The sequence below is a fragment of the Phaseolus vulgaris genome, chromosome 2 (genome assembly GCF_051622355.1).
Source record: "Phaseolus vulgaris cultivar YP4 chromosome 2, ASM5162235v1, whole genome shotgun sequence".
Classification (NCBI taxonomy): domain Eukaryota; kingdom Viridiplantae; phylum Streptophyta; class Magnoliopsida; order Fabales; family Fabaceae; genus Phaseolus; species Phaseolus vulgaris.
Genome location: NC_143499.1, coordinates 16897724 through 16922417, shown reverse-complemented (window position 1 = coordinate 16922417; position 24694 = coordinate 16897724).

Below are 24694 nucleotides of genomic sequence, written 5' to 3'. Positions count from 1 at the left end.
CGGCGATAGGCGGAGGAGAATTGGGAGTCGGAAGCACTTTGGAGCCAGGTGGAGACGCCGGAGATGGGCTAGAAGAAGCTTCAGCGGTGACTGGAGGTGGCGGTGACGGAGCCGGTGGGAGAACCGGATTGGCAGCAGGGCTGGAGGAGGCGCCTGCCTTGGCGGCACGAGCCTCCTTCAGTGCTTTCGCCAACATTATTCTTTTGGAAGTGCCCATCACCGATCCTACATCAAGACAGGCCAAACAACAAGGATTAGCACTAGAGCGGTTATGTGGATTCACAATACAGGAAGAGATGCGAAGTGCAAGTAACATTGTACAGTGAAAAATGGTAATGCAGATAACCATAGCAACTAATGCATCATAAATCGCCAAGAGCAAATACCGAAGTATGTAGAAAGCCCATGGGCATTGAATTCGTTCGCGATGAGCTTGGCGGTATCGAAGACTATCCCCAGTCCCGCCAAGGCTTTGCATATATCCCGGTCAGGCGGGGCAAGTTCGTCCAGAGCCAAGGGCTTCATAGTTATGGGTTTGTCTGTCCAGTACAGGAGAAAGCCCTCTAGAATGGTAGGATCGCGCTTGGTCGCGCGTACCTTGAAAAATTTCCCCTTCCAGCCTTTGAACGAATTCTGGAAGAGCGTCAGGATGATGCGCCCGGCGATGCCAGAAAAGCTCATCCAGAGACTTTTCCCTTGCTTCTTTACCTCGAAGAAGTGAAGAAAAACGTCCACAGAGGAGGGAACACCTAGATAGCCGCAGAGAATTTGGAACCCCCTCACGAAAGCCCAACTGTTGGGATGGAGTTGGGCGGGAGCAGTGTTTATCTCTGTCAGTAGCTCTTTTTCGAAGGGAGTTAGGGGCAGACGCAGGCCCACCCTTTTGAGCACCATCTGATAGAGGAAGAAGAAAGCGCATCCCCCAGTATCCCGTGAGTCCGCGCAAACGGGCATCCCAGGTCGCACTCGGCTTACCAGGACTTGGGAGTCATGACTTTTGTGGAAAGCATTGAAGTTATAGAGGGCAGGGTCCCCCCTGTGGGCCTCCACGTCCTCAACGGAGTTCAGGAGGGAACATTCGTCCAGAAGTTCGTCGGGGTCCCAGTCATATTCGCCCTTATAATGAGACTTGGGGAGGGGGGGAGGCGCGGTGGTCTTGGTTTTTGCCATCAACGCCAATGCTGAAGATCAAAAGAGAAAGAAAGGGTTCAGAGAAAAGGGGTTTGGAGAGAAGAAAAGGGGAAAATGGAAGAACCCTAGGAGCGCCCTACCCGCAAAAGAACGAAGGGAAGCGAAAGGAACAACGAGGCATACAAACAATATCTAGAGAAGTACGAGAAGAACAACAGTCCCAGGCAGTTTCCTATAATGCGACAACAGTGAAGAGTTGAGAGTGCTCGAAACCATACCTTTGCTGTTGAAGTGGAGGCGGTAGGAGAGCGCAGGAAGGGAAGAATCGCAATTGCAGACAGAAGAGGTTTTGGAGGCGATGAACAGGGCAAAGTAGCAGAGTGAATGAATGTAACAGTAGGGTGAGCGCGGGGTTTGGATTAACTTCAACGTTACATTTCACGACTCAAGAAGCGCCAACTAAGGGCCGCAGGATCGGGCCACGCGTCAGAGGGTCGATTGCCCAGGGGAAGCGCAAAGGTCTCTAAAGGAGGGCCACGCGATGGGCCACGTGGCGCGCGATCAAGGGTAGCCCAAAAGGCGTAATCATCCCCATTTCAGGGAATGTCCAATCGCTCATTAAGAATACCCCTGTGGTTCAGAAAATGTCGCGTCAGTAATTCGAAAATTTGCTGAGTCAGCAGAGAATGACACATCATCAGGAAGGCACGTGGATGGCGGGGGCAAGGCTTTAGTCTTTGCGCTGAAGACAAGTCTTCGGCTTAAGACTGGGGGTTTGTGTACCGTCCCGTATCAGGGCGTTGACTAAGTCAAGGTCAAAGTCAACGACTGGAAGGTCAAAGTCAACTCAAGGTGTCGCCCAGGTGTAGAGACGCCAAGAGGAAGCGTCGCCAAGGCAGGACAAGGCGTCGCTAAGGCACGGCGTCGCCTAGGTGAAGGCGTCGCCTAGGTGAAGGCGTCGCCTAGGTGAAGGCGTCGCCTCGGTGAAGGCGTCGCCTAGGTGAAGGCGTCGCCCAGGTGAGGGCGTCGCCAGATCAAACAGTGTAAAAGCAAGGCAATCACGGTGTGGTTCCCCGATACCCATGGGTAGGAAAGACCATGGAGGGAGCGACGTCGTGGGAAAGCCTCAGGTCCCGATATCTCGGGAAAGTGATAAAGAGAAGGAAAAGGTGGCTTCAAGGCCATAGTGATAGTACCAGTGAAGGGCAGCCTGACTCGCGAAGTACCCTTGCCGCCCCAGAGACGCCTTCGGGACAGATACGACCCAAGAGGAAGGTCACGCCCAGGATAACCGGGTGCAGGGTGTGAGAGGAAGGCAGATACGCTCTCAGAGTAAGTGGCTAGATACTTGGGGGCATGAGTTGGCACCCAAAAAGCCACCCCTAGCGCAGTAGCACTCCCAAGCAGGAGGACCCACACGTAGAAACGTTCCCAGATGGGCAGAAACGCCCCCATATGGGGTCATGGCGTCGTGAGGCCCGCCACGTGTACGACAACAATGCCAGAATAGAAACACCCTCTAGTCAGGTGCCAGGTAATTAAAGATATTCAATACAGTTTCCCTTTTCAGCATTTAGGTACTATTATGGCTCCCAAGCGTTTCAACGTCTTAAATGCGCTACGTTTCGTAATTAAGCGCTTTAATGAGTGCGTTACGTTCGAGTTAAAAGCGCTTTAAGGCGCTTTAAATGCTGGGGCAGTTTAAATAGCGCTGGGAATGTCGGAAAAAGGGTTGGAACTTTCGGCAGATTTATCAGAGAACTCTCTAGTTGCTTACTCGTGCTTCAAGGTTACGTACGAGTGACTGGGGAATATTTTTGCCTGAAGGAGACAACACACACACGTATACACAGTTTCTTTTTACCACCTTCAGAGTGCCACACGCGGTGCTCAGAGACGTGGGTGGACAGTTTTGGTGTTTCTTGCTGGCTGACATGAGCGTCGGAGTGCACACGGCCGCTAGGGCGCCTCTTTGTCCTCTTTTTTGCAGGAATCCACAGGCAACCAGTGGGAAGGAGTCCCTAGCTGACAGCTGAGGTCGAGCACGAAGACGTCCCGGTCAACCGGACGGAACACCTCCATTTGTCTTATCACCTCAAGATATTGAGCATTTGATTGTCTAGCATTCTTTAAATCTTCAAAGAGAGCTACCTTTTGAGGTGACAAAGGTTTGGAGGATGCTCCATGTTCCGTCCGGTTGACCTGGGACGCCTTCGTGCGCGACCTCAACCGTCAGCTAGGGACTCCTTCCCATTGGTTACCTGTGGATTCCTGCAAAGAAGGACAAAAGGGCGCCTAGCGGCCATTTGCACTCCGACGCTCAAGTCAGCCAGCAAGAAACACCAAAAAACTCTGCACCTCCGTATCGAAGCACCGCGTATGGTACTCTGAAGGTGATAAAAAGGAACTGTGTCTAGTGTATATTTTCTCCTTCTGGCCAAAATCCTTCCCTAGTCCCTTGTGTGTAACTTCAAGGCTCGAGCAAGCAACTTGAGTGTTTCTGGAAAATTAGCCAAAAGTCCAAACCCCGTTTCCAACATTCAAAGCGCCTTAAAGCGCATTTAATTATAAAACGTAGCGCATTTAAGACGTTTAAAACGCTTGGGAGCATTTATAGTACCTTAAACGCTCGAAACGGAAACTGTATTAAATAACTTTAATTACCTTGTACCTGACAAAATGGTGTTTCTATTCTGACCTGGCTGCTATACACGTGGAGGGCCTCACAGCGCCGTGACTCCATCTGGGGGCATTTCTTCGTGTGAGTCCTCCTACCTGGGAGTGCATCTGCGCTAGAGGTGACTTTTTGGGTGCCAACTCATGCCCCCAAACATCTAGTCACTCACTTTGAGAGCGTATCTGCCTTCCTCTCGTACCCTGCACCTGGCTACCCTAGGCGTGACCCTCCTCTTGAGTCGTATCTATCCCAAGGGCGTTTCTGGGGCAGCAGGGGCACTTCACGAGTCAGGCTGCCCTACACTAGCGCTATCACTATGGCCTTGAAGCCACCTTTCTCTTCTCTTTATTACTACCCCGGATTATCGAGATTTGAGGCCTTCCCACAGCGTCGCTCCCTCCATGGTCTTTCCTACCCATGGGTATCGGGGAGCCACATTGTGATCGCCTTGCCTTTGTGACATTTGACCTTGGCGACGCCCTGGTTGGGCGACGCCTGAACTGGGCGATGCCTTAACTAGGCGACGCCTTGACCTTGGCGACGCTTCCTCTTGGCGACGCTGGCACTTGGCGTCTCTTCACCTAGGCGACGCCTTATGTTGACTTTGACCCCCGACGTTGACTTTGACCTTGACTTTGTCAACGCCCGGATACGGGACGGTACACTCCACTAGAAAAATGAGCCATGATCAAAAAGTACAAAAAAAAAAAAAACAGAAACAAACAATTAAAGAAACTTGTTAGCAAAATAAAGTGAGATGTAGGTTGCTGGAAAATGCCAAAAGAAAGTACTCAAACCACTCCAAGAAAGTGTTCTGTCCTCAACCAAGCCTTTCTTGTGGATTGGAGGAGCTTCAAATGAAAAATGTCAAAGCAAACCACACTCACTTAAGAACAAGTCTCCACAAAACTTAGAAGAACAAAAAGACAAGCAAGAAAAAGGTATAAGCAAGAAAAGCTAAACCAAAACAGAATGCAATATATGACAAACTGTAAAAGAATATGAATGAAATACAAGCAAGAAAAATAAGGAACTCAATGAAAAAGTAGGCACACAAAAGATACCTAAAGAAAAGCACTAGAGTAGATGAAGAAAACAAAAACAAGCTACTGGAAAATATTTTTTTATGCAAACTGTGCTTGATGTTCACTGATTTAACTGGAATGATATAGAGCGAACTGGAATATGAAATTTAAACCACAGAAACTTCAAGATGTTAAATCAATAATGGCACTGGAATTAATTAAAAACAGTAAGCCAATTAATTGAGATAAATTTTTCAAAATCGCTGCCAGATTACTGTATTTTTTTCGGCAGAATTGTACACTTTTTGTATTTTATTTATCATTTTTTGTGTACTTTGAATTTTTTAGTACTTCTTTTTTTTATGCTTTTTATAACACTTTGAAGAACACAAATCCAGAATTTCAGAATTTTCCAGTGAGTAAATAAATTGCAATAAGGAAAACAGTGAGCACGTTTTCAGAAAACAGAGGAATCCTAATAGGAATGAAAAACAGAATTATGAACTAGCAAAGACATTATGGAAAATGATGTATATGAACTTGTATAGGTCTAGAATACAAGTATGAACTCAATTCTAAAACAGAAAATGCATAAAGGATCAAATATCAAACTCAGAAAATTATATGACACCAAAGCAATAACGGGGTCCCTTTCTTTTATTTCTACCAAGTCGTTTTTAAGCGTATCGGGATGCGTCTTCCCTTCTCCCGATTTGAGAGGGAGCTGTTGACGGAGATTAACATCGCCCCAGCCCAACTGCACCCCAATGGCTGGGCCTTCGTCAAGGCCTTTGGCGTTTTGTGCGGCTTCTTCGGGGGCACTCCTTCCTTGACATCTTCCTGCATTTTTTTGAAGTGAAGAAACAGGGGAAAAGCCTCTGGGTGAGCCTCAGCAATATCCCTGGAAGGGTTCTCCTATCTCTCTTCCAACAATCCTTCAAGGGGTGGAAGGGGAAGTTTTCAAAGTCTGCTGCTCTGACTACGACCCTTTTGCCCTTGACGGTTTTCCCCTATATTGGGTGAATGAGGTCAAAACCATGAAGTCCAAGTCTCTGGATGAATTGCCCTCGAACGATCGAGAGGCTTGCAAGATCTTGACCAGTGTGGGAGGCTTCGATACCGCCACCATGATAAGCTTGGAGTTCAACGCCGATGCTTTAGAAAAATACATAAGTATGAACGTCTTTTCCTACAACTTTGTGGGCTTTGCTCTTGCTGGATCTCTGTTTAATGCGCGATTTTCTTGCTTCTTTGTGTTTTACTTTCGCCCGATGCCTAACTTCTACTATGTTTGCTTTATTGGTGTAGGTTAAAAAATGGATAGGAAACTGTTCCGGCCGGTTGACCTGGGACGTCTTTGTGCGCAACCTCACCCGTCAGCTAGGGACTCCTTCCCACTGGTTACCTGTGGATTCCTGCAAAGAAGGACAAAAGGGCGCCCTAGCGGCCGTTTGCACTCTGACGCTCAAGTCAGCTAGCAAGAAACACCAAAACTCTACACCTCCGTATCGGAGCACCGTGAATGGCACTCTGAAGGTGGTCAAAAGAAACTGTGTCTAGTGTATATTTTCTCCTTCTGGCAAACAACCTTTCTCCCTAGTCCCTTGTGCGTAGCCTCGAGACTCGAGCAAGCAACTAGAGTGTGTTCTCGGAAAGTCTGCCAAAAGTACGAACCCCGTTTCCAACATTCAAGGCGCTATTTAAACTACTCTAGCATTTAAAGCGTCTTAAAGAGCATTTGATTATAAAACGTTCAGCGCCTTTAAGATGTTCAAACCGCTTAGGAGCTGTACCGTCCCGTATCCGGGCGTTGACAAAGTCAAGGTCAAAGCCAACGTCTGGGGTCAAAGTCAACATAGGGTGTCTCCTAGGTGAAGAGACGCCAAGTGCCAGCGTCGCCAGGAGGAAAGGCGTCGCCAAGGTCAAGGCGTCGCCTAGTTAAGGCATCGCCCAGTTAAGGCGTCGCCCAACCAGGGCGTCGCCAAGATCAAATATCACTAAAGCAAGGCAATCACAGTGTGGTTCCCCGATACCCATGGGTAGGAAAGACCATGGAGGGAGCGATGCCGTGGGAAGGCCTCAGGTCCCGATAATCCGGGGTAGTAATAAAGTGAAGAGAAAGGTGGCTTCAAGGCCATAGTGATAGCGCCAGTGTAGGGCAGCCTAACTCGTGAAGTACCCCTACCGCCCCAGAGACGCCTTTGGGACAGATACGACTCAAGAGGAGGGTCACGCCCAGGGTAGCCAGGTGCAGGGTACGAGAGGAAGGCAGATACGCTCTCAAAGTGAGTGACTAGATGATTGGGGGCGTGAGTTGACACCAAAAAAGTCACCCCTTGCGCAGTAGCACTCCCAAGCAGGAGGACGCACACGAAGAAACGCCCCAAGATGGGGTCATGACGCTGTGAGGCCCTCCACGTGTACAGCAGCCAGGTCAGAATAGAAACGCCATTTAGCCAGGTGCCAGGTAATTAAAGTCATTTAATACAATTTCCGTTTCGAGCATTTAAGGTACTATAAAGGCTCCCAAGCGTTTTTAACGTCTTAAATGCGCTGCGTTTTATAATTAAATGCGCTACGTTTTATAATTAAATGCGCTTTAAGGCGCTTTGAATGCGGGGGTAGCTTAAATAGCGCTTCGAATGTTGGAAAGGGGGTTCGAACTTTTGGAAAACTTCCCAGAAACTCTCTAGTTGCTTGCTCGAGCCTTGAGGTTACGGACAAGGGACTAGGGAAAGATCTTTGCTAGAAGGAGAAATATACACTAGACACAATTTCCTTTTTACCACCTTCAGAGAGTGCCATACGCGGTGCTCCGATACGGAGGTGCATAGTTTTTGGTGTTTCTTGCTGGCTGACTTGAGCGTCGGAGTGCAAACAGCCGCTAGGTCGCCCTTTTGTCCTTCTTTGCAGGAAACCACGGGTAACCAGTGGGAAGGAGTCCCTAGCTGACGGTTGAGGTCGCGCACGAAGACGTCCCAGGTCAATCGGACGGAACATTTGGCGCCCACCGTGGGGCCGATATAAAACATCAATCCCATCGCAAGTTTGAGAAGACCTATCAAGTTATAGTAACGTTGGAGGAGGTTTGAGGAGACAGTGAAAATGGCCACCACAAAACGAGGTACTGCACGCGCAGCCCCGACAAAACTGTCCATGCAGCAGGTCCTGGAGATAATGCGGGGGCTGCAAGATGATATGGCAGAGTCGAAGCTGGAACAGGAACGCATGCAAGCAGATCTCGAAGCTTCGCATGTGAGGAATGAAGAGCTCCATCGTATAAATGAGGAGTTGCGCCGGGGTTTGCGGAATAATCGAGGGCAACGTGAACATGACGAGATGGAGAACCTCTCCCCGCCAAGGGAGTTTTCCACTCCCTTCTCGCAGGAGATTCTGGATGCAGTGATCCCAAACACGTTCGCGGGGCCCAAGGCGATCTTCACCGGGATGGAGGATCCTGAGGCGTATCTCTCTGCATTTCACACACAGATGGTCCTGGTAGGCAGCTCCGACGCTGCCAAGTGCAAGCTCTTTATGAGCACCCTGACGGGGATGGCTATGGATTGGTTTATCAACCTCCTTCCGACAACTGTCGCGATTGTTCAGGGAACAATACCTAGCAAACAAGGCCCCGCCGCCGGTTTCCTACGATCTGTTTGATGTGAAACAGTATCAAGAGGAGTCTCTAAAGGAATACATCAACCGCTTCGGGGCCAAGGTAGTAAAGGTTGGTACGTCAGAGGAGCCCATGATTGTGTACACGTTCGTGAAAGGTGTATGGCCCGTTCCTTTTGGCGAATTCGCAACCGCCCTAGGACTTTCGCTGAACTACAACGTCGGGCGGTGGAACATATCGCTTCAGAGGGAGAGGTGTGTGTGAAGCGCACCAGCGTCGTGCCCTCGCGTCCGAGAGGACCGACGCAAACTCAACCCGCCAGGGTCAATGAGACCACGACGGGAAGGAAGAAACCAGAGGGGAGACGCCCCTACGAGGCCAGAAAGCCCCAGCCCCGGGGTGCAGCAGGAGGCGATCGCCCGGCCAAAGAGAGGGCAAAGCCGGCGAGATACAATTTTGTGATGGAACTGAAGGACCTGATCGCCGTGCCTAATATAGTTGAGAGCTTGAGGCGACTGGCGAAGTCTGATAAGGTGTTGGGGCCTCGGAAAGACTCTTGGTGTGAGTTCCACGAGGCTTTCGATCACCACATTGATAACTGCCTGTCGCTGGGTTACCAGCTAGATGAGCTGGTGAGAACCGGGTTTTTGAAGGATTATGTCGCGGAACCCGCCACGACCGCTGCCCTGCCGCCGCCAGCGGAAGAACAAGCACACGAGACGCCGGTTCTCAGCGAGGTCCATACCATAGCTGGAGGTTTTTCCGGCGGAGGACCCACCGCCTCCCAGCGAAAGAAATACGCGAGGGGGTTCAACTCGATCGAAGAAAGGATCTCAGTGAGCCGTGGGAATCGGACCTCGTGTTCACGAGAGGGGACCTTCGAGACATGGTGCCGCATGACAATGACCCCGTGGTCATTTCGGTTGTCACAGCTGGAAGAAAGGTGCACAGAGTTCTTGTCGACCAGGGAAGTTCAGCAGACGTCATGTTCTGGTCGACATTCAATAAGTTACGGTTGTCCCCTGACCTTTTGAGGCCCTACACAGGGTGCCTGTATGGGTTTGCGGATAACCAAGTGGAAGTCCGAGGCTACCTGGAGTTGAGGACTACGTTCACGGATGGAGAAGCCTCGCGTACCGAAAGCATCCGGTACTTGGTCGTGAACGCCAACTCCGCCTACAACATTTTGTTGGGCAGACCGGCGTTGAACAGGCTGAATGCAGTAGCCTCCACGCGCCATATGAAGATGAAGCTGCCGGACCTCAGTGGCAAGGTGATAGTCATCAAATCAGACCAGGAGGAGGCGAGGAAATGTTATGAGAACAGCCTGAAAACGAAGAGAGGCGTGTTCATGGTGTATGAGCGTCCGCCAAGTGCAGACACGACGAAGATTGAGGCGACGCCCGCGGGGTCAACGCCTAACGAGGCCATGCCCGCGAGGGCGATGCCCGAAGCAGATACACCCATGGATGAAGGCCCTGACGACGCGGCGCCCGTGGAAGAGGCGGCGCCCGTCGAGGATGATAACAGGGATCAACAAGCGGCTAATGCCGTGGAGAGGGAGATTGGCGGCAAAACGTTTAAGCTAGGGCGTTTGCTGAGCCAGGAGGAACAGGAGGGGGTGGCAGGCGTGATTTCACGCCACTTGGATGCTTTTGCATGGTCTGCCTCGGATATTCCCGGCATCGACCCTGATTTCCTATGTCATCACCTCAGAATGGACGCCACGGTCCGCCCCGTCCGCCAAAGAAGGAGGAAGTTCAACGAAGAGAGGCAGATGGTGGTAAGGGAGGAAACGCTGAAGCTGCTGAGTGTTGGCCACATCAAGGAGATCCAATACCCTGAGTGGCTAGCTAACGTCGTCCTAGTGAAGAAGGCGAATGGAAAGTGGAGGATGTGCGTGGACTTCACGGACTTAAATAAGGCGTGCCCGAAGGTCTCGTACCCACTGCCCAGTATCGACGTGTTGGTGGATAGTGCATCCGGCTGCAAGGTGCTAAGTTTCCTGGATGCATTCTCGGGGTACAACCAGATCAAAATGCACCCGAGAGATGAGAGCAAAACGTCATTCATGACAGAGACTTGCAGTTACTGTTATAAGGTAATGCCTTTTGGCCTGAAAAACGCGGGCGCCACCTACCAAATGCTGATGGACAAGGTCCTAGCGCCCATGTTAGGAAGGAATGTGTACGCCTACGTGGATGATATGGTAGTGGCGTCAAAGGACAGGACACAGCACGTGGCGGACCTAGAGGAGTTGTTCGTCACTATATCCAAGTACCGCCTCAAACTAAACCCCGAGAAGTGTGTCTTCGGGGTAGAGGCCGGTAAATTCCTAGGTTTCATGCTCACGAAGAGGGGGATAGAGGCGAACCCCGACAAATGCGCAGCAATTATTGCCATGCGAAGCCCGACGTCAGTAAAGGAAGTGCAGCAGCTGACGGGGCGGATGGCGGCGCTCTCAAGGTTTGTTTCTATCGGAGGAGAGAAGGGGCACCCATATTTCCAGTGCCTCAAGAGAAATAGTCGCTTCGCATGGACTGACGAATGCGAAGCGGCTTTCATCAAGTTGAAGGAGTACCTGGCGACGCCACCAGTCCTCTGCAAACCGGTTGCGGATGTGCCCCTCCGGCTGTACTTCACGGTGACGGAGCGAGCTATTAGTTCAGTGCTGGTCCAGGAGCAGGACCAGACTCCAAACCCCATCTATTTCGTAAGCAAGGCCTTACAAGGCGCTAAGACGAGATACCAGACGTTGGAGAAGGCAGCATTGGCGGTGGTGTTTTCAGCCAGGAGGCTCCGTCATTACTTCCACAGCTTTACGGTGGTAGTGATGATGAACCTCCCTATACAGAAGGTGTTGCAGAAGCCTGACGTAGCTGGAAGGATGGTGCGCTGGGCGGTGGAGTTGTCAGAATTCGACATCCAGTATGAGCCCAGAGGATCCATCAAAGGGCAAGTATACGCGGATTTTGTGGCAGAACTCTCGCCCGGAGGTGAACAAGAGGTGGAGGTGGGCTCACAGTGGTTGCTCTCGGTTGATGGCTCTTCCAACCAACAAGGGAGTGGTGCGGGAATAGTCTTGGAGGGACCCAATGGCATGCTGATTGAGCAAGCTCTGCGCTTCGCCTTTAAGGCAAGTAACAATCAGGGTGAATACGAAGCTCTGATCGCAGGAATGCTCCTAGCCAAGGAGATGGGCGCGCAGAACCTCATGGTGAAAAGCGATTCCCAGTTGATTACTGGGTAGGTGACGGGTGAGTTCCAGGCAAAAGACCCGCAGATGGCGGCGTATCTGAAATACGTCCAACTATTGAGGGGGGGCATTTAGCGCTCTTGAGCTAGTACATGTCCCAAGGGAGCAGAATGCCAGAGCCGACCTGCTTGCCAAGCTGGCCAGCTCAGGCAAGGGGGGTAGACAGAGGACAGTGATCCAAGAGACGCTCAAAGCTCCGCGTAAATTCGTGGAAGATAACAGGGTGGATGTCCTCCAGATTTGTACAACAAGAGGGAGTCCAAGGAGTCATCGCTCTTTGACCCAAGATACGCTGAAGACGCCCCGCATCAGCACATACGCGGACACGCCCGGAGAAGGAAGGCAGATGCAGATATGTGCCCTAGCCGAAGGGGACACCTGGATGACACCATACCGACAGTACCTGGCGGATGGGGCTCTCCCAGTGGAGCCTGAAGAGGGTAAGAAGGTCAAGAGAAATGCCGCAAGATACACTCTGGTGGACGAAGTGTTGTTCAGGCACGGTTTCACTCACCCTATCTTAACGTGTGTAAGTGGCGACGAGTGTACCAGAATAATGGCGGAGCTCCACGAAGGCGTTTGCGGGAGCCACGTGAGGGGAAGGTCATTAGCCTCCAAGGTGATACGCGCAGGTTTCTTCTGGCCAACGGTAAATGAGGATTGCGCACGACACGCCCAGCGCTGCAAGCAATGTCAAAGGCACGCTGACTAGCACAAGGCGCCGCCAGAAGAGCTGCGGTCCATATATAGCCCGTGGCCTTTTCATACCTGGGGGATTGACATCCTAGGTCCGTTCCCACTGGCGATAAGGCAGATGAAGTACTTGATCGTTGCCATCGAGTATTTCACCAAGTGGATAGAGGCAGAGCCCGTGGCACAGATCACTGCGCACAAGGTGCAACACTTTGTGTGGAAGAACATTGTGTGTCGCTTTGGCGTACCTAGGCGGCTGATATCCGATAATGGAACCTAGTTTGCCAGTCAGCAGTTGAGAAATCTGTGCGCTGAGGTAGGCATCAAGCAGGTGTTCGCATCAGTCGAACACCCCCAGACCAACGGGCAAGTAGAGTCAGCAAACAGAGTTTTGCTGAGGGGGCTAAAGAGAAGGCTAGAGAAGGCCAAAGGGGCGTGGGCGGAGGAAGTACCAAGGATCGTATGGGCGTACCACATCACGCCCCAATCTTCTACCATGGAGACGCCTTGCAGTTTGGTGTATGGGTCGGATGCGATGATCCCGGTAGAAATACACGAAAGCTCGCCACGTTTTCAAAACTTTGTGGTTGAGGAATCCAACGAAGAAAGGCGGGTAAACCTGGATCTACTAGACGAAGCCAGGGAGGAAGCCAGGGAGGAAGCCAGAATAAAAGCCCAAGCGGTAAAGAGAAGAGTAGAGCGACAATATAGCTCTAAGGTAAAGCCACGACAGTTCCAGATTGGCGACCTAGTTGTGAGGAAAGCCCACCCATACGAGCTGGAGAATAAGCTGTCTCCCAAGTGGACCGGACCCTTTAGAGTTACCGAGGCTAAGGGCAACGGTTCGTACAACCTAGAGACCTTGGAAGGGGGTCCCATCCCGCGCAGTTGGAATGCAGCCAACCTGAAGTTTTATTTTAGTTGACTTATGTAAAGCAGCTATGTAACAGTCTTGTTAAAGGGGACGCTCTTTTTCCCTTTCCGGGGTTTTTTAATGAGGTCACCCAAATAAAAGAAAAACAAGTTTGAGAAAAAACCTTGCCTTGGTTTCCAGTCTTTATCTTTTCCCCGTTTCAAGCGGCGAGAGGCGTCGCCAGTAAAGAAGGCGTCGCCAGAAAGAAGGCGTCGCCAGAAAGAAGGCGTCGCCAAGAAAGAAGGCGTTGCCAAGAAAGAAGGCGTTGCCAAGAAGAAAGGCGTCGCCAAGAAGAAAGGCGTTGCCAAGAAAGAAGGTGTCGCCAAGAAGAAAGGCGTCGCCCAAGCGCAGGCGCCGCTAAGAAACATGACGGAGGAAAAACGCACAATATATGAGATGTATGCAAAAGTAAAGCGGCGCTACAGAAACCAAGTATGGTATAGTAAAGTTAATTTTACAAGCAGTGTTCGAAACAAATGGGAGTAATGCGAATAGGGCAAACATTACAAGCCCCGTGCCCATACAAAAAATACAAACGAACCATTCTTCAGTGGCCGCCGGAGTCAGCATGGGAGGAGGACGAAGCCCTGCTCTCAGTCCGCAGAGCCCGGGTAAGTCGTGACCTCCGCTCTTGGTTTATCTTCGAACCTGCACCAAGAAAGATGAACGTGTCAGAGACACCATGAAGCAAAACACACACAGATAGAAAGCAACAAAGGCAGAAGTTTCCAGGGCAGTGACTCATACATATATACTTCTCAAGGGTTCCAGCGTTGAACTCCAAACTGATCAAGGTGGCGGAGTCGAAACCTCCCGCCTCAGCAAGAATCCGGCAAACCACCTGGTCAATCGGGGCTAGCTTCTTGAAGGGTTTGGATTTGAGGGCCTTCGTCTCCCCCACCCAGTATAGTGGAAAACCATCCAGGGCGGAGGGAACGAGATTAGAGCAGCAGATCTTGAAGAACCTGCCTTTCCACCCAGTGAATGAGTTTTGGAAAGGGGTCAGGAGAACCCTGCCAGGAACGTTACGGAGGGTCACCCAGAGGTTATTCCTTTGCCTCTTCACCTCAAAGAAGTGAAGAAAGATATCAACCGAGGGTGCACAACCCAGAAACCCGAAAAGGATGTCAAAGGCCTTGACGAAAGCCCAACTATTGGGATATAACTTGGCTGGAGCAGCATTGATCTCCATTAGCAGTTCCTTCTCTAACCTGGAGAAGGGCAGGTGCACGCCGATGGTCTTGAAAACCACCTGATAAAAATAGAAGAAGGGGACCCCGTCGTTGGCCCGTTCGTCTCAGCAATATCGTCGTCGTGCCTCCTCGCGAAGGCACGGTGATTATAGGAGCATGAATCCCCTTTGTGTTCCCTTATGGCCCTGGTGGAGAGTAAGCATGAGCATTCGTCAAGAAGCTCGCTCGAAGCCCAAGTATACAGGTCCTTGGGGTTGACCCTGGGGGGAGGAACACGAGAAGACATGCTTGAAAAAAATCTGGGAGGTTTGAAGGCGAGTGGCCCACTGGTAACGCAAGGGTAAAACGCTGGTGGGAACGAACACTAGAAGAACTCTTCGCGAGAAGAGAAAGGGTGCAAGTAGGTTACGAAAAGCGCAGAAATGATGAGGACAGTTTCAAGATTTTGAAGAATTAAATATTGCGGTTAGAGCGCCAAACGACGCAAATGGAAGTATTGCAGTTATAGCACTAAACGACGCAAACGGATGCACCGCACGATCGAGCCACGTGGCAGAGGATGGGAGGATGACCCTGGCATCGCTGGTTAACACTCAGAAAACGTCGTATCGATAGAATGCCCGAGGGTACGATACGCCGTCGAGAGTGGGTCAGAGGCACAGTAGGTGTTAGGACCAAGTCAAGTGACTGAACGTCCCATCAGCCATGCAAGAAGCGCCACGTGGATAGCACAGGCGAAACCTTGAGCTCTTCGCTATCCTCACGCGTCGACCAGGACCAAGGTTAAAGCCAACGCCAAGGTAAAGATAACGCCCAAGGTGTCGCCAGGGAAGGCGCAGGAGGCGACACCAGGAAAGGCGTAGAACGCGACGCCAGCATGAGACGTTGCGGGCGTCGCCAACCCAAGTATCAGCAGTGTCACCTCCCCAATACCCACAGGTAGGAAAGACTGTGGAGGGAGATGAAATCGAAGAAGTCGAAACTAGCTACTAGCGGCGTCGCCTACCCGATGCCCACAGGTAGGAAAGACTGTGGAGTGAGACGAGATCGCCAAACGCTAGTGGACCGCTGGCAGGGTTGGTCCCTGATACCCATGGGAAGGAAAGACCATGGAGGGAACGACCCCCCCCCAGAGCACTCGGCGTTTTTGGACACCCTGGGACGATATGGCGCTGCTGTAGCAGGCCTCTCCTTAGGCGTGGGCGCCGGGCCCCAAGAATCAAGGGACAAATCGCTTTAGTGTTTGAGACACCCCATGAACGATACGGCTCCACTAGGCAAGCCTCTCCATGGTCGTGGGCATCGACGCGGGACCTTATCCCAAGTGTTTAGGACCCAGAGTAGGTCTCGACTTTCGCGTTGCGGCAATGGTAAAGCCACTGACGCCTTAATGAAGCATAGGCGCCGGACATACAGGGTCGCCGAACGCAGCGAAAGGAAGGTAGAGTACAGGCAAAACAATCGAAGCACGTGAAGACAAAAACGAGGGTAAAATCATACAGGCGGAATGCGATAACTCAATAGCACGAAAATTGTCATGCAAAACCCAAAGTAGTGACGAAAGTGCAAACAGTTCAAAGAATTACAAGCTTGTCAAAGAGGGTCAAAAAACAAGTGTGAAGTGTGAAGGAGAAAGGTGGCGGTTGAGGGCGGCGGTTCAATCATCCATCTCCAAGGGCACGACCTTTCCATCAACAATGTGATGAGTGGAATCACAGTTGGAAACGTCGAATCCCGGGTTCTCACAGACGGCCTGGGCTAGAGCCTCTTTGAACCCCTCCTCGAAGGTACTCGCCATGTCGTTGATGAGGGTCTTCTTATCCTTCTCTAACTCCTCGATGATGGCGTCCCCCGAAGCCACCTATTTCTCCAAAGCTTCCTTCTCCACGCGGAGCCGGCTGACCTCGACCTGCAGTTTATCGTAGTCAACCCGGAGAAGGCCCAAAGCTTTGGCCTGGGTAGCCATCTCCCCCTCCATCCGTTCCAGTTTGTCAGCTTGCTCACAGCATCGGCTCTTCAAGTCCTCTTGAACTTCCTCGTAAGCTTCGACCATGCCCTGGAGGCCTGTTACTTGGACTTGAAGAGTGACTTCCTGAGTGTAGAAGTCATCCTGAAACTCCATCGCCTCTGCCAGTTGTTTTTCAGCCTCTTCCTTGGCCTCTTGAGCCTGCTTCAGAGTGGTCTGGTAGGCCTCGTTTTGGCATCCCAGGGTTTTCTTTTCCTCCTCTAGGGCAGCTACCCTTGTTTCCAAGGCCTGGAGGGTTTGAGTCTGCAAAACAGTGTTTCTAGCCTGGGCACGCCATTCAAGGGCCACTGCCAAGAAGGCTCCCAAGTAGAAGGGCATACCCTCCTTCCTGTCGGAGCCCTCTGGCATGGATCCCCCGCTGAAGCCCCTCATCAAATGCATAATTGGAGGAGGAATGGCAATAAGGTATGGGGCAGCGACGACGGAGGCGGCGGCGACAAAGGCGGGACCAATAGAGACCTCTGCCGGAGGTGGGGGAGGAGCAGATTCGGCGCCTTCGCCAGTTTCCTCTTGGACCATTGTGGGAGGGAGAGAGGTAGCACTTGGAGGGTTGTCCCTGAAGGAATTCCCTCCCTGGGGCGACGCCGCCGGCGGAATGGGAGCCCTAGCAGCTTTTCTCCTCTTGAAGACTAGCCCCCCGTCGGAGTCTTCGTCATCGGAGATAACCTCCAACACCCTTTTTCCTTTGTCAAGGGGGATTGGAGCAGGTGATGAAGCCACAGCCAGTGGGACTGCAGCAATGGGCGGGGGAGAGCCGGGTGTTGGAAGCGCTTGGGGGCTATGTGGAGATGGTGAAGATGAGCCTAGTGGGGCTTCGGTAGTGGTCGGTGGTGGCAAAGGCAGGGTCGATGAGGGGTTTGGGTCAACAGCAGGGGCGGAGGAGGCGCCTGCTTTGGCAGCGCGAGTGGCCTTCATCGCTTTCGCCAAAACCATCCTTTTGGAGGCATCTATTACCGATCCTACATTCAGATAAACCAAATAGCAGAAGTTCAAGCCAAAGCAGTTATACAAATCCACAAAACACGTGGATGAATGAGACATAAGTCACATGGCACAGTGGAAAACAGGTGGAAGACACCAAGGGAGCAAGCATGAAGCAGCAAAAATACATATAACAAAAGATAATGAGAGAAGAGTCTCCCTACCAAAGTAGGTGGTCAGGGAGTGGGCGTTGTATTCGCTCGCGACAAGCTTCAGCGTATCGAAGACAATTCCCAGGCCAGCCAAGGCCTTGCATACCTCCCTATCAGCAGGGGATAGCTCATCCAGGGTCTTGGCCCTGAGCAGCTTGGGGTGCTCCGTCCAGTACAGGGGGAAGCCGTCTAAGGCTGTGGGGTCGTGCTTGGCGCATCACACCCTAAAGAATTTTCCTTTCCAGTTTTTGTAGGAGTTCTGGAAAAGGGAGAGAAGGATCCTACCCACGATCCTGGAGAAGCTTACCCAAAATCTTTTCCCCTGTTTCTTCACCTCGAAGAAATGCAAGAAGACATCCACAGAGGGAAGGATGCCCAAGTACCCGCAGAGAATTTGAAAACCCCTTACAAATGCCCAGCTGTTGGGGTGGAGCTGGGCGGGGGCTGTGTTAATCTCGATGAGAAGTTCCCTCTCGAAGGGCGTGAATGGGAGACGCACCCCGACGCGTTTAAATACCGTCTGGTACATGAAGAAGAAAGGATCCCCCTTTCTGGGTCTGTCATCCACGCAGACAGGTTCCCCAGGTATGCCGGGACGAACAGAGATGTGCGCGTCATGGGTGCGGCAGAAAGCATTAAAATTATACAAGTGAGGATCCCCGCGATGATTCTCCAGGTCCTGAATGGTTGTCAAGGTGGTACATTCGTTCAAGAGATCGTCGGGGGCCATGAATAGAAGGCTTTATAGTTGGACTTGGGGGTCTTGGGGGGAGAACCAGACTTTGAGTTCGGGCGCGTCATGATGTGAATAAATAGCTGGAGAAAGAAGAAAGGAAAAGGGTTTTAACAAGTGATGCCAAGACAGAAAAGGGTATAAAACCCTAGGAAAATGCCACCCACGCGAGAAAACCCAGAAAGAAGGAGAAGGGAACGAAGAAGAATGGAGGAGCGGAAGAACACAGTAATGCATGAACGTAAGCAGTCCCAGGCAGTTCAATACACAGTGATGCAATGCGACGAAGAAGAAGAGCCGTGGAGATGCAAAAATCATACCTTTGATGTCAAAGTGAGGGAGGAAGGAAAGCACAAAGGAGAGAGCAGAAGTTGCAGAGAAAAGGCTTGAAGGCGATGAACAGTGCGGAGATGCAGAGAGAATGGATGGAACAGTGGTGTGAGCGCAGGGTTTGGGGTAACTTGAACGTTACCTTTGCAACCCAAGAGGCGCTAATTGGGAGCCGTGAGATCGTGCCGCGTGTCAAAGGATTAAGCGCTCAAGGGGGGGCGCAAGGGACTCTAAAGGCTGGCCGTGTGATGAGCCACGTCGCACACGATTAAGCGTAGCCCCAAAAGGTGTTATTTTCCCCGCCTCAAAGGATGTCCAATTAGCCATTAAGAGCGCCCCTATGGTTCAGAGAGTGTCACGACAATAATTCGAGAATTGTTGAGTCAGCAGGGAATGACACGTCACCAGGGTGACACGTGGGCGGCGTGGGCGAGGCCTTAGTCTTTGCGCTGAAGACAAGTCTTTAGCTTAAGACTGGGGGGCTTGTGTATCGTCCCGTATCCGGGCGTTGACAAAGTCAAGGTCAAAGTCAACGTCTGGGGTAAAAGTCAACATAGGGTGTCGCCTAAGTGAAGAGACACCAAGTGCCAGCGTCGCCAAGAGGAAAGGCGTCGCCCAACCAGGGCGTCGCCAAGATCAAATATCACTAAAGCAAGGCAATCACAGTGTGGTTCCCCGATAACCATGGGTAGGAAAGACCATGGAGGGAGCGACGCCGTGGGAAGGCCTCAGGTCCCGATAATCCGGGGTAGTAATAAAGTGAAGAGAAAGGTGCCTTCAAGGCCATAGTGATAGCGCCAGTGTAGGGCAGCCTGACTCGTGAAGTACCTCTGCCGCCCCAGAGACGCCTTTGGGACAGATACGACTCAAGAAGAGGGTCACGCCCAGGGTAGCCAAGTGCAGGGTACGAGAGGAAGGCAGATACGCTCTCAAAGTGAGCGACTAGATGATTGGGGGCGTGAGTTGGCACCCAAAAAGTCACCCCTTGCACAGTAGCACTCCCAAGCAGGAGGACTGACACGAAGAAACGCCCCCAGATGGGGTCATGACGCTGTGAGGCCCTCCACGTGTACAACAGCCAGATCAGAATAGAAACGCCATTTAGCCAGGTGCCAGGTAATTAAAGTCATTTAATACAGTTTCCGTTTCATGGCTCCCAAGCGTTTTTAACGTCTTAAATGCGCTGCGTTTTATAATTAAATGCGCTACGTTTTATAATTAAATGCGCTTTAAGGCGCTTTGAATGCGGGGGTAGCTTAAATAACGCTTCGAATGTTGGAAACGGGGTTCGAACTTTTGGCAAACTTCCCAGAAACTCTCTAGTTGCTTGCTCGAGCCTTGAGGTTCCACACAAGGGACTAGGGAAAGATCTTTGCTAGAAGGAGAAATATACACTAGACACAGTTTCCTTTTTACCACCTTCAGAGAGTGCCATACGCGGTGCTCCGATACGGAGGTGCATATGTTCCGTCCGGTTGACAGGGACGTCTTCGTGCACGACCTCAACCGTCAGCTAGGGACTCCTTCCCACTGGTTATTTGTGGATTCCTGCAAAAAAGAGGACAAAGAGGCGCCCTAGCGGCCGTTTGCACTCCGACGCTCAAGTCAGCCAGCAAGAAACACCAAAACTGTTCACCTACGTCTCTGAGCACCGCGTATGGCACTCTGAAGGTGGTAAAAAAAATAATTGTGTATTGTGTGTGTATTCTCGCTCTGGCAAACAACCTCTTTTCCAGTCCCTTGTGCGTAGCCCTACGACTTCGAGCAAGCAACTGGAGTGTATTCTGGGAAAATTTGCCAAAAGTTCGAACCCCGTTTCCAACATTCCCCGCGCTATTTAAACCTCCCAAGCATTTAAAGCGCCTTAAAGCGCTTTTAATCGCAAATGTAACGCACTCATTAAAGTGTTTAATTAGAAAACGTAGCGCATTTAAGACGTTGAAATGCTTGGGAGCCATCATAGTGCCTGAACGCTCGAAACGGAAACTGTATTGAATGACTTTAATTACCTGGCACCTGACCAAGGGGTGTTTCCATTCTGACATGGCTGTTGTACACGTGGAGGGCCTCACGACGCCGTGACCCCATCTGGGGGCGCTTGTGCCCACCTGGGGACGTTTCTACGTGTGAGTCCTCCTGCTGGGAGTGCTACTGCGCTAGGGGTGACTTTTTGGGTGCCAACTCATGCCCCCAATCATCTAGTCACTTACTCTGAGAGCGTATCTGCCTTCCTCTCGTACCCTACACCCGATTACCCTGGGCGTGACCTTCCTCTTGGGTCGTATCTGTCCCGAAGGCGTCTCTGGGGCGGCAGGGGTACTTCACGAGTCAGGCTGCCCTACCCTGATGCTATCATTATGGCCTTGAAGCCACCTCTTCCTTCCCTTTATCGCGTTCCCGGGCTATCGGGTCCTGGGGCCTTCCCACGGTGTCGCTCCCTCCATGGTCTTTCCTACCCATGGGTATCGGGGAACCACACTGTGATTGCCTTGCTTCATGCCCTGTCTGCTCTGGCGACGCCCTGGTTGGGCGACGCCTTCACCTGGGCGACGCCTTGCCTTGGCGACGCTTCCTCTTGGCGATGCTGGCACATGGCGTCTCTCCACCTAGGCGACGCCTTGCGTTGACTTTGACTCTTCAGCCGTTGACCTTAACCTTGACTTAGTCAACGCCCGGATACGGGAAGGTACAGCATAGTTTTTGGTGTTTCTTACTGGCTGACTTGAGCGTCGGAGTGCAAACGGCCGCTGGGGCGCCCTTTTGTCCTTCTTTGCAGGAATCCACGGGTAACCAGTGGGAAGGAGTCCCTAGCTGACGGTTGAGGTTGCGCACGAAGACGTCCCAGGTCAACCGGACGGAACATGAGCATTTATAGTACCTTAAACGCTCGAAACGTAAACTTTATTAAATGGTTTTAACTACCTTGTGCCTGACAAATTGACGTTTCTATTCTGACTTGGCTGCTATTACACGTGGAGGGCTTCACAGCACCGTGACCCCACCTGGGGGTATTTCCTCGTGTGAGTCCTCCTACCTGGGAGTGCATCTGCGCAAGGGGTGACTTTTTGGGTGCCAACTCATGCCCCCAAACATCTAGCCACTCACTTTGAGAGCGTATCTACCTTCCTCTCGTACCCTGCACCTGGCTTCCCCCGGGCGTGACCCTTCTCATGAGTCGTAACTATCCCAAGGGTGTGTCTGGAGCGGCATGGGCACTTCACGAGTCAGATTGCTCTCCACTGGCGCTATTACTATGGCCTTGAAGCCACCTTTCTCTTCTCTTTATTGCTACCCCGGGTTATCGGGGTTTGAGGCCTTCTCACGACGTCACTCCCTCCATGGTCTTTCCTAACCAAGGGTATCGGGGAGCAACGTTGCGGTTGCCTTGCTCTTATGACATTTTACCTTGACAACGCCCTACCTTGGCGACGCCTTATCTTGGCGACGCTTCCTCTCGGCGACGCCCCGCCTCGGCGATGCTTGCACTTGGCGTCGCCTCACCTAGGCGATGCTTGCACTTGGCATCGCCTTATGTTGACTTTGACCCCGACGTTGACTTTGACCTTGACTTTGTCAACGGTCGGATACGGGACGGTACAAAGAGCCTAAAGATATTGTTAGCATCATCCACTTTATGGCATGAAATAAAATGTACCATCTTGCTAAACCTATCCACAACTGTTCCGTCCGGTTGACCGGGACGTCTTCGTGCACGACCTCAACCGTCAGCTAGGGACTCCTTCCCACTGGTTATCTGTGGATTCCTGCAAAAAAGAGGACAAAGAGGCGCCCTAGCGGCCGTTTGCACTCCGACGCTCATGTCAGCCAGCAAGAAACACCAAAACTGTTCACCTACGTCTCTGAGCACCGCGTATGGCACTCTGAAGGTGGTGAAAAATAACTGTGTATTGTCTCCTTCAGGCAAAAATATTCCCCAGTCACTTGTACGCAACCTTGAAGCAGGAGCAAGCAACCAGAGAGTTCTCGTAAATTTGCCAAAAGTTCCAACCCCGTTTCCAACATTCCCAGCACTATTTAAACCTCCCCAGCATTTAAAGCGCCTTAAAGCGCTTTTAATCACAAACGTAACGCACTCATTAAAGTGTTTAATTAGAAAACGTAGCGCATTTAAGACGTTGAAATGCTTGGGAGCCATCATAGTACCTGAACGCTCGAAACGAAAACTGTATTGAATGACTTTAATTACCTGGCACCTGACCAAGGGGTGTTTCCATTCTGACATGGCTGTTTTACACGTGGAGGGCCTCACGACACCGTGACCCCATCTGGGGGCGCTTTTGCCCACCTGGGGACGTTTCTACGTGTGAGTCCTCCTGCTGGGAGTGCTACTGCGCTAGGGGTGACTTTTTGGGTGCCAACTCATGCCCCCAATCATCTAGTCACTTACTCTGAGAGCGTATCTGCCTTCCTCTCGTACCCTACACCCGATTACCCTGGGCGTGACCTTCCTCTTGGGTCGTATCTGTCCCGAAGGCGTCTCTGGGGCGGCAGGGGTACTTCACGAGTCAGGCTACCCTACCCTGATGCTATCACTATGGCCTTGAAGCCACCTTTTCCTTCTCTTTATCGCGTTCCCGAGCTATCGGGACCTGAGGCCTTCCCACGGTGTCGCTCCCTCCATGGTCTTTCCTATCCATGCGTATTAGGGAACCACACTATGATTGCCTTGCTTCATGCCCTGTTTGCTCTGGCGACGCCCTGGTTGGGCGACGCCTTCACCTGGGCGACGCCTTGCCTTGGCGACGCTTCCTCTTGGCGATGCTGGCACAAGGCGTCTCTCCACCTAGGCGACGCCTTGCGTTGACTTTGACTCTCCAGCCGTTGACTTTGACCTTGACTTAGTCAACGCCCGGATACGGGACGGTACAACAACCATAAAAATGGAATCAAAATCTTTTGTTGTCCTAGGAAGTGCTAATATAAAATCCATGCTTATGTCTTCCCATGGAGCACTTGCAAAATGTAAACGGGTATAGAGTCCATGAGGCATTGCCTTAGATTTAGCTTTTAAACAAGAAATGCATCTATAGCAATGTCTTTGGACATCTTTTCTCATGTGTGGCCAAAAGAATTTTCCTTTTAAAAGCTATAGAGTTTTATCAACTCCAAAATGGCCCATGAGTCCTTCTTCATTGAGACTCTTTAAGAAGTTTTCTATGTGTTCCTTTACAAAGCAGGAGGCCTGAAGGTTTTTTAGAAAGAAGTATATTTTCAACTTTATTTTCAAATTTTTCTTCTTTCTGAATGACCTGGTAGGAAGGAACACTCTTTTCCCACGCCTATTTTTCCTTAAGGGCTTTTTCTTGGTTTTCTACTCTTTTTTCATCTTCTTCTTTTTTCATTTGTGCTTGATGCTGTACCACTTGAGAATGTGATAAGGGATAGAGTACAATTTTTTCCCTATGAGTGAGAGTAATCTCATTGGTAAGACCATTGTGCATAGTTTTCTTATCAAATTGTCAAGGTCTACCCAACAAAATATGACAAGCTTCCATGGGAACTACATCACATAAAATTTTATCTTTATAGTTTTCCACAGAGAACTCGACTTTTGCTTATCTACAGTTAATTCCCCATCTTCATTTATCTATTGAAGTTTATAACATTATTAGGATAAGGTATTAATTGTAGATTCAACTTCTCAACCATTATAGTGCTACAACAGTTGCAGCAAGAGCCATGGTCCACAATGAGAGAACAAAAATTTTCTAAAACTTGACATCTTGTATGGAAAATGTTCTATCTTTGTGTCTCTTGGTTCACACTATATTGGTTGTGAGGGTTCTTCGGATCATCATTAACTCCCCCTCACATGGATATGCTCCCTCACTATTTTCTTTTCTTTCCCTTCTAACTTTCCTAGGTTGAGGTTGATAATATTCATTCATTTTAAGGCTTTCCTCACCATATGAATCACTCAACCTAGAGCTAGATGCATGTGAAGATT